At 41.4% G+C, this 17,083-nt stretch overlaps 1 long non-coding RNA gene across 2 annotated transcripts in view; it reads left to right on the top strand.

The window, feature by feature from the left end:
- Positions 1–17,083, top strand: part of LOC126484197 (uncharacterized) — a 641,002-nt gene that overhangs the window by 56,865 nt on the left and 567,054 nt on the right. The gene's annotated exons all lie outside the window — the stretch shown is intronic.

Below are 17,083 nucleotides of genomic sequence, written 5' to 3'. Positions count from 1 at the left end.
CTGTCGTCTGCATCAATTGCAGATGTTGGAATAGAACACTTGCTATTAAATTATTCATTTAACTTTTATTTTTTACTTCTCTGTATTTTATTAACTCGCAATTCTAACCAATGCATAGACTATTTGACTTCAGGATCACAGCTACAGGTTATTTTTTGCAGTGAATTGGCTGCAGGGCAAGAAAGCAGACATGCCCGAATCGACCGTATGACTACATTGAGCTTTTCTTTTCAAACAGAGCCGTGCTCAGCCCAAATGCCTAAAATACGAGTGACCACGGGTAAAGATGTAACTGGTTTGGTAGTATGGGATTCTGTTCGGAAGAGCAACTCAGCAGCAGAAAATTGTTAGGTATCGTCGCACCATGTCCTTCTTCCCCCTCTCTGTGCTCATTTCCCCCTCCCTCTGCGTCCATTTCCGGTTCCTCTCTCCCCCCCCCCCCCCCACTACCACCACTCCAATCCCCTCTCTGTCTTTGAACTTTCTTTATTGTTGTCGCAAAGGAAACCTTGATTGGAAACTGAAGTCACTCAAAATGAATGCATATATCGGTTTGGATCATTGGTATACGGCGTATGAGAGAGACCTCTCCAACTACCGTATCTGTGAGGATAGTAGTCTCAACGACAGCATACAGGGTGGTCCACTGATCGTGACCGGGCCAAATATATCACGAAATATGCGTCAAACAAAAAAAAAAAAAAAAAAAAAAAAAAAAAAAAACTAAAAAATACGAAACTTGTCTAGCTTGTAGGGGGAAACCTGATGGCGCTATGGTTGGCCCGCTAGATGGCGCTGCTGTAGGTCAAACGGATATCAACTGCGTTTTTTAAAGTAGGAACCCCAATTTTTTATTACATATTCGTGTAGTTCGTAAAGAAATATGAATGTTTTAGTTGGACCGCTTTTTTCACGTTGTGATAGATGGCGCTGTAATAGTCACAAACATATGGCTCACAATTTCAGACGAACAGTTGGTAGACGTAACAGGTAGGTTTCTTAAATTAAAATACAGAACGTAGGTACGTTTGAACATTTTATTTGGGTTGTTCCAATGTGATACATGTACCTTTGTGAACTTATCATTTCTGAGAACGCATGCTGTTACAGCGTGATTACCTGCAAATACCACATTAATGTAATAAATGCTCAAAATGATGTCCGTCAACTTCAATGCATTTGGCAATACGTGTAAGGACATTCGTCTCAACAGCGAGTAGTTCGCCTTCCGCACATGCATTGGCAATGCGCTGACGCGTGTTGTCAGGCGTTGTCGGTGGATCATGATAGCAAATATCCTTCAACTTTCCCCACAGAAGGAAATCAGGGGAAAAAGCGAAAAAAGTGGTCCAACTAAAACATTCATATTTCTATACGTACTACACGAATATGTAATAAAAATAGGAGTCCCTATTTAAAAAAACGGAGTTGATATCCGTTTGACCTAAGGCAGCGTCATCTAGCGGGCCAACCATAGTGCCATCTGGTTTTTCGTTTGATGCTTATTTCGTGAGATATTTGGCCCGGTCACTATCAATGGACCACCCTGTATATAGTATTGTTTTCATTTTCGATCAGGTAGGATTACAAAGTTTCGGACTTTCAGATTTCGTGATGGTGGTAAGTTTACACGGGACGAAACTGCTGAGGTCATCGGTCCCTAGGCTTACACACTACTTAATCTAACGTAAACTAATTCACGCTAAGGACAAACGCACACGGCCATGCCCGAGGGAGGACTCGAGTCTCCGGCAGGGGGAGCCGCGCGAACTGTGGCAAGGCCCCTAGGCCACACGGGTACCCCGCGCGTCTTCAGATTCCGTGGAAGTAGTCTAATGATAAGCCGATGAGCCGTAATACAACTTCCTGTTTTCAATTAAAACCGACGATCAGGAGTGAATCGAAACAGCACATTGTTGTGTATGCGAGTTTTTTTTTAAAAAAAAAACTGCGGATAAGAAGAAAATATACATAGGAAAAATAATTTGCCTAATGGTTTCTATGTCCTGATATCGTACTTAAAATTGACTGCCAGAAACAAAACTGAAATACATATTTTCACAGCACAGTACAGCATTTTTTTTTGGCGTAGTCGGTTTTAACAGGAAACTTCTACACTTCTGTTTAAATACAATACACAGCTGACGTTCGTCCAAATGTCTACTACAGTATTGTGAAAAAATGTGAAGTAAATTGGTCAATAACTTTTCGTGATTTTTGCTAATAACATTTCTCTGCTATTATTATTATTATTGTTGTTGTTATCGTTAATTCCCCCTTAAGGAGAGCGCTAAAACACACTTTTCATGAAATTTTTTTCTGCCTCTTTCTTTTTCTTCCAAAAAACCTCTCATATGTTCATTTTGTTTTGTCTTATTCTCGTCTGTCCACTTATTTCCTGGTTTCTTCTCTTTCGGCGTTTGCTCAAATTTTGTTTTCTAACTTTTTTACTCTGTATTTTTCCCTATCTGCCATGTCTTCTACGGAGATGTTCCATATCTTGAGGCCTTCCACTTTCCTTTACCCAATCTTTTACACTGTGTCAGTTGTCACTGTGTTCAAAATCTTTTTGATCTATCTGTTTTCGTTCATCCTATGTATGTGTCCTAAGAACTTTGACCTTCTTTCCCTGATGCTGTTTGTAATCGTTTGTGTCGATTCGTACAGTTCTTTTGTCCGTTTCTTTATGAAGATCCGCTCTTTCTGAATCGGCTCCTAGAACTTTCTCAATATTTTCCTCTCTTGTTTTTCCATCTCCTTGATTTTCATTCTTCGCTTCATTACCGTTGTTCCTGACGCATACAAGACCTCAGGGAAGACGGTTGTACTACAGTGTCTAAATCTGATGTTCACTTCTTTTGTTGTAATGGCTCGATGTAAATCTGTATGCTTTTTATAGTTCTGTGATCCTTTCTTCATTGGATATCGAGTCCAGTTCTATTTCTGTATAGTCTCTCCCAACTATTTGAAACATTCTTCTTGTGTTATCTTCCCATACTTCCATACCTGTGGGTGCTTGTCCGTGGATTTTGTGTCCACGTTCTGCGTTTTTTGATACGAGATTTGTAGCCCAGTTTTGGCTGAGATTTCATGTAGTGGCTATAGAGCTTCTTTGGCTCTTGTGTGGTAGCTCTATCGTCATCAAAGGCCGGACGTTTTATGTTGGCGGTTCTAGCCTTGTGTCTCCCCTTCTGTACCCCATTGACTCCTTTGTCCAGTGTGCTGATCATTTTCTCCGAAACCGAGTTAAATAGATTGGATGACAGGCCATCTCCTTGTCTCATTCCTGTCTTGATCTCGATTGGTTCCGAGATCTCTGGCATAATTGGTTCGTCCCAATATCCTTTATAACCTGGTCCTCCAAATCTGGTGCACGCACTGTCCGCCACCTATACGTTCGTCTGTCTGAAAGGACCGATGATCATACAAACGTCCAAAAAGGGCTTGAAATGTTGTGTGGTGTGGTTGGTGTCTGTGAGGGCACCTGTTTTGGTACAGCCGTGCTGCCTCTCGACCGTTCCCATCTGCTTGGCCACACATAAACACCGTCTCGGCCTGGTCCCGGCATGAATACCGGCCCGTACTACTGCTTATACTATGCTGCGTCAGTCGCACAGCGTGCAACACCAAAGAACACATGGCACGTGGTCAGAGGATCTTTCATTCGTCGTCACCATCCACCTTGGCAACGATGTATTACCGGACAAATGTTCTAAGGATTTTTTTTTTAACATTTCCACTGAGGAATTCGTCCCTGCAGTTTGTCGATTTTATTAATGTAACTATGTATATAGAGATAGATTTCTCTGTGAGATGCTTGAGGAACGCGAAGAAGTTTCCTTGCCCTGTGCAAAGTACAGTGGTACCTGACGCACTCACTGAGGGGGCGGCCCCGTTTGCGTGGGGGGCGGGGGCGTCGGTTAGTCATGGCTGTGCCGTCGCTGACGTCAAATTGGCGGCGCCTCGCCTATTATTAGGGCGGCCGGTGCGCACCGGTATATCGGTCGCCCACCGCCCAGCGGGCTTATTCGCGCGATTAAACTTAGCCCTCCCTCACAAGGCCGAGGGCTTGTCGTGGGCGCTGCGGCTTTCTGTTCAAATTAAGCCGCTTAGCCGGACTACTCTTACCGCAACACCGGCCGACGTGGCGAATGACTCGTACCCGGGCGCATGGTGGTTCAAATCACCGTCCGGCCCCAGATTCAGATTTTCCGCAGTCGCTTAAGCCGAATGCCGGGCTCGTTCCTTCGAAATGCCACCTCCATCCCCTTCTCATTCCGTGTTCCTTCCCTAATCTTCTTTCCTTCCTCATCCAAATATCCAATCCACTGATTTACATTGTTGCTATGTTGGGAAAAGCTTACGAGATGTCGTGAGTTCCTGTCAGAAAGGTCATAGTTTGTAGTAATTGACGGAAAGTGTTATAAATCCTCTGCTGTTTCTGATCTACATAAACGGTAAATGAGACAATCTGAGCAGTCCTTTTACATTGTTTGCAGATGGTGCTGTCATTTTAGCCGGCCGCTGTGGCCGAGCGGTTCTAGGCGCTTCAGTTTGGAACAGCGCGACCGCTACGGTCGCAGGTTCGAATCCTGCCTCGGGCATGGGCGTGTGTGATGTCCTTAGGTTAGTTAGGTTTAAGTAGTTCTAAGTTCTAGGGGGCTGATGACCTCAGACGTTAAGTCCCATTGTGCTCAGAGCCATTCTCTTCTTGTTTGTCCTATACCAATACCTCTTTATTGGCTTCAAAACGCTTTCCAGCCTGAAACCTTTTAGGGAGTGTGTGAAAATCAGTGAGGGCCAAATCTGGTAAACACAATGGATGTTCCAATAACACGTACTTCAGATCTTCGGTTTTCCCGTTACCAAATCAAATTTATGGGCTGATGTCACGTGCTAATGAAATACAAAATGTTTTTTTCCACCTTGTACAAAAATATAGAATGTTTTTTTCCACCTTGTACAAAAATACAGAATGTTTTTTTCCACCTTGTACAAACTCTAGGGACTGATGGATGAAAGAATACATAAAAAAGTGCTATTAAACTTATGCCCGGAAGCGTATGGTTTCCATGCTAGAGATCATTTATTCCGTCGTGCTTTGTTACAGAGACTGCGGTCTAACAGCCGCTGTACTATGCAGCACATTTACAGTGTGCATGGTTTCCTCCTAGAGGGTGCTACTATTCCTCATACGGGCCATAGCGCACATTCCTGCCATAGTAATTGGTACCGTTGTGTCCGATTCACTTCACTTGCTGACTCACCTTATAGTGGATGTGATACAGCGTTGCACACAATGGTTCCGTATTCGAACCAAGAGTTTACCGACATGGTGCTTACTTAAGGAGAGGGAAATGGAAACGGGCGGCGGGCAGCAAGGCTGTATCAGGAAGCCTATCCACGCCGACAATAACCATAGCATTCAATGTTCGCAACAGTGTTTCGTCGTTTGTCTGAGACAGGGTCGTTTGAGGAAGTAGGATATCATGAAGGACGTACCCTAAATGTTCGGATACCAGCCTCGGAGGAAAATGTGATTAACACTGTGGAAGGCAACCGCTGGAAAGCGACCGTCATATCGGTATCAGGCAGGTGGACCGCTAGTACAGGAAAGCCAGACGACCATGTGGAACATTCTCCAATACAGTTGTTACTACTCTTACCACTTACAGCGACAGACTTTCCACATCGGGAGCAGTTTTGTTACTGGTTTCTTCACCAGGCTACCACGATTCCGGGATTTGTCTCATCCATTCTATTCACAGACGAGGGCACCTTTACGCGGGGTGGTATCTTCAACTTTCGTAACAGTCATCTATGGGGTAAAATGCAGAACACCCACGGTATAGTGACAGCGAATCATCAACATCGGTGCAGCCGGAATGTGTGGACCGGGATAATTGGCGACCGTATTTTGGGACCAGTCTGTCTTCCTCGTCGCCATTTCTTGCAGGTGACTTTGCCTCTCCTGCTAGAAGAAGTGCCATCGATGATTCGACGGATTATGTGGCTGCTACATGATGGTTCTCCGGCCCACTTCGTCGTTAACGTCCGGACGCACGTCAATCGTTTCTTCCCTGGAGCAGTCGAGGGAGTCCAGCATCGCCTGCTCGTTCACCGGATCTCAACCCGTGCAATTTCTCGTTATGGGGCCATCTCAAAAATATGGTGCATGCAGAGCCCATTCCAGATGCGGAGACACTGGAGCAACGTATTCATGCTGCCTTTGAAACTGCTGGGATGCAGCCTGGCCGATGTGAACATGTGAGACGGAACATGCTACGGCGCATACACGCTTGCGTTGAGACATAGGGAAGCCATTTTCAGCACATACTGTAACTGTGGCTTCATGGTACAGCGCGTATTAGACCGCCGTCTCTGTAACAATGTATGATTGAATAAATGGTCTCCAGCATGGAAAGCATGCATTCCCGGGCATAAGTTCATTGCACCTTTTTTGTTCCGTGTCCTCTCATTGATTAATCCCAAGAGTTTGTACACAGTCGAAAAAATCACCTGTATAATGAAAATTATCTGTTTATTCGGATTACTGTCATTTTAAATATCTTTGCTGCTGAAGATATGAGCGATATGGAGTCTTTGGTTTTCAGAGGTTGCATTATTGAAAAAAGCGCGGGCAAGCTAGTAGGTGACAGTTGAGTCGAGTCGCAGCCTTGGACTGTAGTTGTTGTGAAATCGTGGAGAGAGAGTGTTGGATCTTGGCGGAAGGAGCAGCTTGGATAGCACAAGTGGTGTACAGAGATGTTCCATATTTCTAACCTGACGATGAAGGATGATTTTTAAGATAATTGTATAAAGAGACAGTATTTCAGAAAAAAGGTAAACTTCTTTTGAGGTTGTTAGCTACGAGCGCGTGTTCAGTAATTATTGCTGTGCAAAAATTTCATTGCTTTCGATAATATCTTCGTGCTGGTAATCAGGGAGAGCTACCAATCCCGTGTTCAGAATTCTAATTAGCCATTCCCCAATTAGATTCATTAAATAGTTGTGGCGTGCGGTTAGGATTGCGGTATTTTACAAATCGTGGGCAGGACTACAACAAAACCAATTACTTATTATTAGCGTAACATGAAGTTTCATTCAATCGCTGCCTCTCCCGGCTAAAAATAGTTATTCTGTTAAAGACATCTCGACCTGGGACGTGTACCAATGTTGTCTATCAAGCAGTGTAAATGGCACTAAATTTTTGCACAAGAGTGGTCTCATACCATCTATCAAACTATTATTCAAGGTGGCAACACTTTTCCTTACACAAAATGAACTATTTTTACACACAATACCACACGCGCACAACACTAATGTGTTCTTTCCTGTCAAAAATATTTCATGAAAATTCTTACGAAATAATCATGGTTCATACATTAGCAGAGAACAATTTTATCATCTAAGATGCTGTTTGCACCATAGTTAAAGATTATTCACAATGTAAGTCGACTTTATTATTTCTGAGTGGGTTCTGGGCCACCAATACACATTTATTATCGTGAAATTTGACAATCAAGACTCATGTCTGTTAAACGTTTGATTTAAAACTGCCGCTGCAATATTTCACTAAAATGGCGGCCAGTGTAAGACAGTCACTTATCGAATCTGGTTCAGACACTGTTTTACTATCAACAAATAATATATATTAAATCGTTTCTGTACCTTAACTATATGCATTAACATTTAAAAGTATTTCTCCATGGAAACCACTTATTATTCAGCGTTTACCAATAATATGCTCTATAGATCAATAGCACTAATGGCTGCGCACCTTTGTAGCTGATCAGAAAACTTAACATTTATAAATGATGAGAATCACAATGAAATAAAACTCCAAGAAGTAGACTGATATCAATGACAGATAATCTATATTTTTCAAATATTAAATTAGCAACAAAATACAGTTTTCTACCGACGTCAGTACTACAAGACCTCAATTGTGTCCGATCATTACAACAGTTCGGACAAGAAGAAGGATTATTCTAGGAGAATCATAGATAGCAAAAGATGGAGATTTTTATTATCTTTTTCCATGAGTATTGTCTGAGATATAATTTTTCACAGAAAATTAAATTATATCACTGACAATAATTATTTATTATGTGTTAGTATCGATGAAGTCCTTTTTTATTAATATCACGAGAATGTTAACTCAAATTCCACATACAATGCTGTCGTGAATATTGTTCTGAATAAAATATAGTCGTGGGTATTACATAGTACTGCATTACAAATTCAAGAAAACGAATTTTTTCATAGAAATATTTTGTACGAACATGTGAGGTAACGGGCGGGTCGTCGCGCCCTGAAAATATAAGTTCGGAGGAAGCAGTGGCCGCACGCAGCAAACACGTGGTGCGGAGTGTTAGCCGGCTGAGAGGGGCAGCCCCAGCGTGGCTGGGAATTCCGCTGTGACGAGGACAGTGCTGTGTGTCGATGAAGGAGATGTCTATGCCGGGAGTGCCGAAGATGGCGGACTTTGTGAAACCTTAATAGCAGACATTTCACAGTTCGTATAGAAATTAATAGCAGCCAGATGAATTATGGCACCTCAAAAAGAAACATGTACATTACCATTATTTGCACGACGATTCTGATGGTGTAATCTGATTTCCAATATCTTTATTAGTTTAAAGAGTATCTGAATAAATTATACAAGTAACTCGCAGCAACGAATTTCCAAAATCAAAACTGTTCATCCGATTTCTTCGATCTACTTGTCTTTAGAAAGCTATTAGTGTAGACCTAAATTGGTATAAATTACAGGCATGTAACTTGAATAGTACATGAGTTTTTGGAGGTCAAAGTGGCCGATTACTATCGATCGCGTCAGGCCATAAGTACTCCACAGTTACACGAAAAAACGGTAGCAGCATACTTATAAATATATTTATTCATATATGTCTTTGTTTATATCCGATATGTACTATTCATGAAGGAATTGGTTAAATATTTACTCTGTGTTAGAAAGCACAGAGACATTAGGCTCCTGGCCTACCTTTTGCTTCTTTTCTTTTGATATATGTTTATTTAATTGTTTATGTATTTAATAATGTGACGAGCGGTCTAAGGCGTTGCAGTCATGGACTGTGCGGCTGGTCCCGGCGGAGGTTCGAGTCCTCCCTCGGGCATGGGTGTGTGTGTTTGTTCTTAGGATAATTTAGGTTAAGTAGTGTGTAAGCTTAGGGACTGATGACCTTAGCAGTTAAGTCCCATAAGATTTCACACACATTTGAACATTTTTTTTGAATAATGTGTGTTAGAGCGTGTTTATGGTCCAGCCGTAGGAATGTTTATTTAATTTCAAGTATTTAAATGTAAATCCAGTATTTCGAATGTGCTTCATTATGTTTGTGTGGATACGTTAGCTTGGAGTCATGGAGGGAGCGCTCTAACCAATCACAGCGCTCGTTACTAAGAGAGACTTGGGGAGGAGCATCGTTTCCGGAGAGGACACGAGGCAGTTGGAGAAGTGTGGCAGGGCTGGACAGTACGGCACAGCACACGGGAGTGAGTGCTGAACGCGGACAGTACAGCGCGACGTGTGTGGGTGCGCTGGTTTGCCGGCCGGAGTGGCCGAGCGGTTCTAGGCGCTGCAGTCTGGAACCGCGCGACCGCTACGGTCGCAGGCTCGAATCGTGCCTCGGGCATGGATGTGTGTGATGTCCTTAGGATAGTTTGGTTTGAGTAGTAGTAAGTTCTAGGAGACTGATGACCTCAGAAGTTAAGTTCCATAGTGCTCAGAGCCATTTTAACCATTTGCCTTGGTTTGAAGACATGGTGCGAGCGCTCTAGCCAATCACAGCGCTCGTGCGTGGGGAGACGGGATGGGAGCATCGTTTCCGGAGAGGACACGAGGTAGTTGTGGCAGGGCGGCAGTTCTGGACGGTACGGCACAGGACACGGGAGTGAGGCGCTGGTCACGACGGCGCGAGGGACGCACGGTCGCGGGAGAGACTCGCAGTGGAGCAGTTTGCGCGTGGTCGCGGGAGATAGAAACATTTCACAGTGCCGACTTGTGCATTTGTCAGATTTACAAGGCTTCTACAGTGAAGACGTAGTGTACGTTTAGAAGTGAATATCTCGCGAGCTGTGTTGTCTTTCATAACTAATTACGTGCAGCAGGAATCTATTATTTCCCTGTTATTCAACTTATATATTATTTAATTGCTGGACCATCGGCACCAATAAGTGTTTTGCAGAAATATACCGCGTTTTCAAAAGTACTTGTACTATCATACTCATCATTTTAAGTCGTTAAGATAGTACCTGCAGATTTTAATTAATTGCAATCTTTCATTTATAAATTTATATGCTACATTCATAATTCTCAATTGCCGAGTGACAGAAACCTTCGACCATTCGATTCATGTGTGTATTCTCTTCGTATACTGTAGACTCAGCAGTATTTGGACTGTAATGTCGCAGCTACGTATTCCAGCCCCTAGGCAACGAAACCAGCCAAAACTTTTAATATTGCAACGTTGAGTCGGAGGGTACGTAGTTGATGGCCCACATCCTTTCATCATTTCATATTTTGAAAGCCCGCAAACAGACATTATCGAGTATGACTCTGCGGACAGAGAGAGAATGCTGTCTGTTCCCATTAGTTGTAATTTACTTTTGTGACATTAAAAGTACTGAATTGCAAAGTACTTCCTTTTCTCATAAACAGAAATTTTACAAAGCATATTCCGCTGTTCAAAACAATATATTCTGTAAAATTTGCATAGTCAAGCCTTGCACATTTGTTTGAACAGTCATTAATGATTCAGAAAAGAGAATTTTTGCCGAAACAGCAACGTAAATAAAACGAGAATAAAAAGCCAAACTGCCTTGTGGAGGTTTTCTTTTTTTTTTTTTTTTTTTTTTTTTTTTTTTTTTTTTTTTTTTTTTTTTTTTTGTTGTAGGTACTCGTATGCACTGCAGCCACAGCTGAAGCAAGTTATCAGTAGCAACATAAGAATTTGTTTTGGAGCGTAAGTAAAGTTTTTTGACTGAATATTATCAACAGTTTTCAATTCGTTATGCATTTTAGATTAATCTAAATCACATTCATAGAAAGTAATTTGTATAAATAAGTTAATGTTCAAAAGTAGGGTAGCTATGCCGATTCTAGTTCTGAATCTGTAACCGGAAGTTGAGATGTCAGACAGTTCTCAGACTGTTAGCGAGAAATTCAGTAACACGCAGTTTCAGCACACCAGTCCCAACTATACAGATAACTTACACCTATCGACCTTCCTACTCAGCATGCTTTTTTTTGTTAGTATTTTCGTTTCTAGGTTAGATGAAGACGCTCTGTTCTGCAGATGCATCTGCAATCCACATTAACTGATGCGTATTGAGCTTTTCCTTGTATTTCACCTATCACTAATAACATGCATGCACACCGCATAGCATTATTCCAAACAACTACACTACTGGCCGTTAACATTGCTACACCACGAAGATGACGTGCTACAAACGCGAAATTTAACTGACAGGAAGAAGATGCTGTGATATGCAAATGATTAGCTTTTCAGAGCATTCACACAAGGTTGGCGCCCGTGGCGACAACTGCAACGTGCTGACATGAGGAAAGTTTCCAACCGATTTCTCATACACAAACACCAGTTGGCCGGCGTCGCCTGGTGAAACGTGTGAGGAGGAGAAATGCATACCATCACGTTTCCGACTTTGATAAAGGTCGCATTGTAGCCTATCGCGATTGCAGTTTATCGTATCGCGACATTGCTGCTCACGTTGGTCGAGATCCAATGACTGTTAGCAGAATATGGAATCGGTGGGTTCAGGAGGGTAATACGGAACGCCGTGGTGGCGTGCTGGATCCCAACTGCCCCATATCACTAGCAGTCAAGATGACAGGCATCTTATCCGCATGGCTGTAATGCATCGTGCAGCCACGTCTCGATCCCTGAGTCAACAGATGGGGACGTTTGCAAGACAACAACCATCTGCACAAACAGTTCGATGACTTTTGCAGCAGTGTGGACTATCAAGTCGGAGGTCACGGCTGCGGTTACCCTTGACGCTGCATCACAAACAGGAGCGCCTGCGATGGTGCACTCAACGACGAACCTGGGTGCACGAATGGCAAAATGTCATTTTTTCGGATGAATCCAGGTTCTGTTTACAGCATCATGATGGTCGCATCCGAGTTTGGCGACATCGCGGTGAACGCACGTTGGAAGCGTGTATTTGTCATCGCCATACTGGCGTATCACCCGGCGTGATGGTATGGGGTGCCATTGGTCACCTCTTGTTCGTATTGACGGCACTTTAAACAGTGGACGTTACATTTCAGATGTGTTACGACCCGTGGCTCTACCCTTCATTCAGTCCCTGCGAAACCCTACATTTCAGCAGGATAATGCACGACCGCATGTTGCAGGTCCTGTACTGGCCTTTCTGGGTACAGAAAACGTTCGACTGCTGCCCTGGCCAGCACATTCTCCAGATCTCTCACCAATTGAAAACGTCTGGTCAATGGTGGCCGAGCAACTGGCTCATCACAATACGCCAGTCACTACTCTTGATGACCTGTGGTATCGTGTTGAAGCTGCATGGGCAGCTGTACGTGTACACACCATTAAAGCTCTGTTTGACTCAATGCCCAGGTGTATCAAGGCCGTTATTACGGCCAGAGGTGGTTGTTCTGGGTACTGATTCCTCAAGGTCTATGCACCCAAATTGCGTGAAAATGTAATCACATGTCAGTTCTAGTATAATATATTTGTCCAGTGACTACCCGTTTGTCATCTGCATTTCTTCTTGGTGTAACATTCTCCAGATCTCTCACCAATTGAAAACGTCTGGTCAATGGTGGCCGAGCAACTGGCTCATCACAATACGCCAGTCACTACTCTTGATGACCTGTGGTATCGTGTTGAAGCTGCATGGGCAGCTGTACGTGTACACACCATTAAAGCTCTGTTTGACTCAATGCCCAGGTGTATCAAGGCCGTTATTACGGCCAGAGGTGGTTGTTCTGGGTACTGATTCCTCAAGGTCTATGCACCCAAATTGCGTGAAAATGTAATCACATGTCAGTTCTAGTATAATATATTTGTCCAGTGACTACCCGTTTGTCATCTGCATTTCTTCTTGGTGTAACAATTTTAATGGTCAGTAGTGTGTTTGTCTCTGGATTGTAATTATTCAGTAACTGTGTTGGAAGAATGGTGACTTTTTTATTTTTGTCTTTTACAGTTTGTAACCTCCCCACAAAAAATTAATAAATAATAATATGAATAAAGAATGTGATTCTAATTTAGTGTAACCTCCACACAAAAAATTAAAATATAAATAAACATTATTTGGTTAATGATTCTAATTTTAGTGTAACCTAAGAACAAAATTGGTTCCCATTTAATGTACCCACAAAATTCTTTTCTCATTTAATGTAAGCTCGAAAGAGAAAAATTCCTAAACCTCGTAATAAAAAATAAATTCAGTAACCTGCTAAATTTTGGACGACAGCAGTGCTGCGTCATGGCCCTGTAAGATCATTCTGAATAAAAAGCAAAAACTCTTACCTCAATAAAAACGGCGAATATATCTGCTCTTACTAAAATTTTTCTGGCACAGCTCTGTGCAATGCTGGCCGATAGATTTTTCGTTTATGAAAGGAAGCAACTGATTTTTCTTTTGCAACAATCGGAATGATGATGGATTGGAGAAATTAGTAAATTCTTTAAATTGAAACGAATGCTTGATAGAAATAACTTTATATGACAAAGATTATTATTAGGACATTTTTTAAAAGATTTACATGGGAGTTCACATAACATTACTAGGTACGCGCGAGGCTGCTTTTTCCTTATACTATAATGCTCAGGCTCCGCCATCACTGCACCACGACCGGCCCAGCCATCACGATACACCAGACTGCTCCAGAGCAGACTAGCGACTAGCAACAACTTACTGCTACAGCTACACAGTTCGTACTGAGTCAACACTGCTCTCTGGTCAGCGATTCTCTTATACCTTGCATATCGCAGGCAGCGCATACCTCTTACAATTTGTATTAACTGAAACGTCCCCTTAAAACAATTATACATGACTGTGCTTAAACTGACACACAATATTTTTAGCGCAACGCAATCTGACTTTTAATAATTCCTACAAAAGAATGGCCCTGACTAACAATAACCTATACCTTTCACAAATCACTTACCTCACCAAAAATCTTCGTTACTCGAACTACTGCAATACAGCGAGCGCCACTACTGCCAGCTAAATAAAAGATTCAAACTACGGAAGGCACTAACTACTGGTAGGCATAGTTAGCAAATGAAAGATTCTGATAGAGAACAAACAATGTATTTATCTTAATAGTGTTGAAAAATCATAATATGCATAGCAGTTCATGACATCCAGTCTTACAAATTTCAAAACTCCGCCATTTCTTTCCCCACATCCACCACTGCTGGCAGCTCACCTCCAACTGCGCAATGCTACGAGCTGCTCACATCCAGCTGCCCAACACTACAATGGCCGACAACAATGCAAACCAACCACAGACTGCACACAGCACAGCCAGTGATTTTCATACAGAGCGCTACGAGGCGTTACCAATATAAAAACCTAAACAACCTACTTACATAGCCCCCATGCTCCCCACAAAAAATTTTACAAATTTTTTTTTGCACTGGCCAATACATATTTGTTAAAATTTTTTTCACAATTACAATAACAAAGAAATCAAATGCACACACTTATTGATACAATGTTAGTCAAAAGCTAAAACTTTCTCACTGTCCATAAAGACAGTCCTGATCATCCATCACAGTAAAATTACAGTGTTTTTATTCTCAAAGTCTGAGCAGTAAAAGTAAATGCACACGGAAATAGTGGATTTCCATGCAATCTTGAAGAAGTAGTGTTGTCCTTCCAACGGAAAGACAGTCCTGACTCTTGACATGCAGACATGTATTGGTCCACAACAGAGCAAACCCACAGCACAGTCAGTCGAAATTTTGAAGTGTATTGGTAGGTAGGTCATCACAGAGCAGACCCACTGTAGTCCTGGTAGAGATTACGGTATTGGTGGGCCACCAGAGGTGCAGACCCACTGCAGTCCTTGTAGAAATAATGATACTGGTGAGTCAGCAAAGGTGTAGACCCACTGTAGTCCTTGTAGAAATAATGGTATTGGTGGGTCATCAAAGACGCAGACCCACTGTAGTCCTTGTAGAGATGGCCAGCAGCCATCTGTTGTGACTGTGCAGGTGCACAATCACCATTGAAGAGTCTTGCGGATAATATAGCAAGTCCATAACCACCACTTGTGCACTCACAAAGTTTTTGGAATTGTCCTTAGAACCAGCAATGCTGTTATCCAGTCCCTTGCTGAATTATTAACACACGTGCAAACACTAACAGACCCTACTTCCCACATATTGTTCATATACTATGACCAACAGAAATGTGTGCAGTGAAATGTAACTTACAAGTTAATAATATGATGAACTGGTATCAATTACAATTTTATAACATAAGAATACAATAACAACAGTACAAAATACATCATTAAAAACATAATAATACAGATAACATTTGTAGTAATAGGGGCTTTACAAAAGAATATAAATAAACATATACATCAGTGTTACAGGAATTATGACGTAAGTAAATACTTAAAAGATCAGAGTAACTTTCGAAACATCAACTTCACACATGAGCATTAAAACAAAACAGAATAAATAATGTCTAAGCATCTTTAAAAAGTAAATAACATATTATCAGAAAAATTCTACAACATAAATCTTATTAGCTAAACACATACAAACAGGAAAAATACAAATTCACATAGCATAATATCACAAAAATACAGGACAGGGTTTGTTTTCAGTGTGACATTTGGTACTGCAGTCCACCCCGAAACTTCATTCCATATATCTTTCCTCTTATTTTAACATTTGTTTCCACCAAAAAAATTCTATCCAAGCATGCTTTCTGGATTTATATGTTCACACATTTCTTACCTCATTATTTATTTTCCATTATCTTACCTCATCATTTATTTCCAAGAAAATCCTACCTAAACCTGTTGTCCCTAAACCCTACTTTTTTGCTCATATCCTCTTTCAAAATACTTTTTTTGGCCAAACTATTTTCTTATAGCTTCTCAATGCATTTCTTCCCATTCATCACAACTCGTTCTCTCACATAGCCTACCCCATCTTAAGCTAACTTAAATCTACTGAGCTAAAATGCTAAACTAAGGAACGAGGCAATGCAGCAGCACAAAACAATTAACACAAACAGCAATGACAAAAAAATGGAAAATTGCAAAGCAAGCTACAGTAAATCAAAATTACCAAGCAATGCAACATTACAACTAATATGAGCCAATGTGCAGCAACAAGAAAAATAAATCAGTAGTAAAACTAGCTTAACAGAGTAATACAAAGTGAAATTTAGTAGCACTATGCCTGGCAAACAGCAGCAGCAAATGCAATAACTTATATCTGAACATGACATAAATCAAGCAGAAAAAATATTACATTAGAGACAACAATGCAGACAAAGCAAATGTATTTTCACATCTTAATGTCTATGTAATTAAAGTGGTGCACTACAAGAAGTTATTCTACCAAAAAAATTACCAAGTAGTTGAAAAGAAAATTCCGTATGCAATTCCTGTGAAGGGAAATGTCTTTTTATACTCCTTCGTTTTTTTGAATAGATCATAAAATTATTTACTGGATCTGTAGGCATAAAATATTTATATTAGTACATCTATTAAATTTTATTTTAACCAATGCTGCTGCAGCTAGAAACTTGATATTAAACAAAATGAGCAAACTCTCAACTAGAAAGACAATAGATGTAAAATGTTTCTCATCATTTAATTTGGCATTTTAGTAAATATCATAAATTAAAAGCTCCACAGTATAATCATATGTTTTCAGGTTTGAGCGTGTCGTATTTGCGATGCTTTCTACAAAGAAATGTCAATAGCGAGGATAATGGCCTCTTTTTTTTCCACCTGTGCCTCTGAAAGGTACACACTAATGGCTTTTTTCCAGGCGACTGTCGCGCAGCTGCCCACGACGCATTACGTGCA

This window comes from Schistocerca serialis, chromosome 6 (assembly GCF_023864345.2).
Source record: "Schistocerca serialis cubense isolate TAMUIC-IGC-003099 chromosome 6, iqSchSeri2.2, whole genome shotgun sequence".
Taxonomy (NCBI): domain Eukaryota; kingdom Metazoa; phylum Arthropoda; class Insecta; order Orthoptera; family Acrididae; genus Schistocerca; species Schistocerca serialis.
This window is presented reverse-complemented; position numbering and strand designations above follow the sequence as displayed.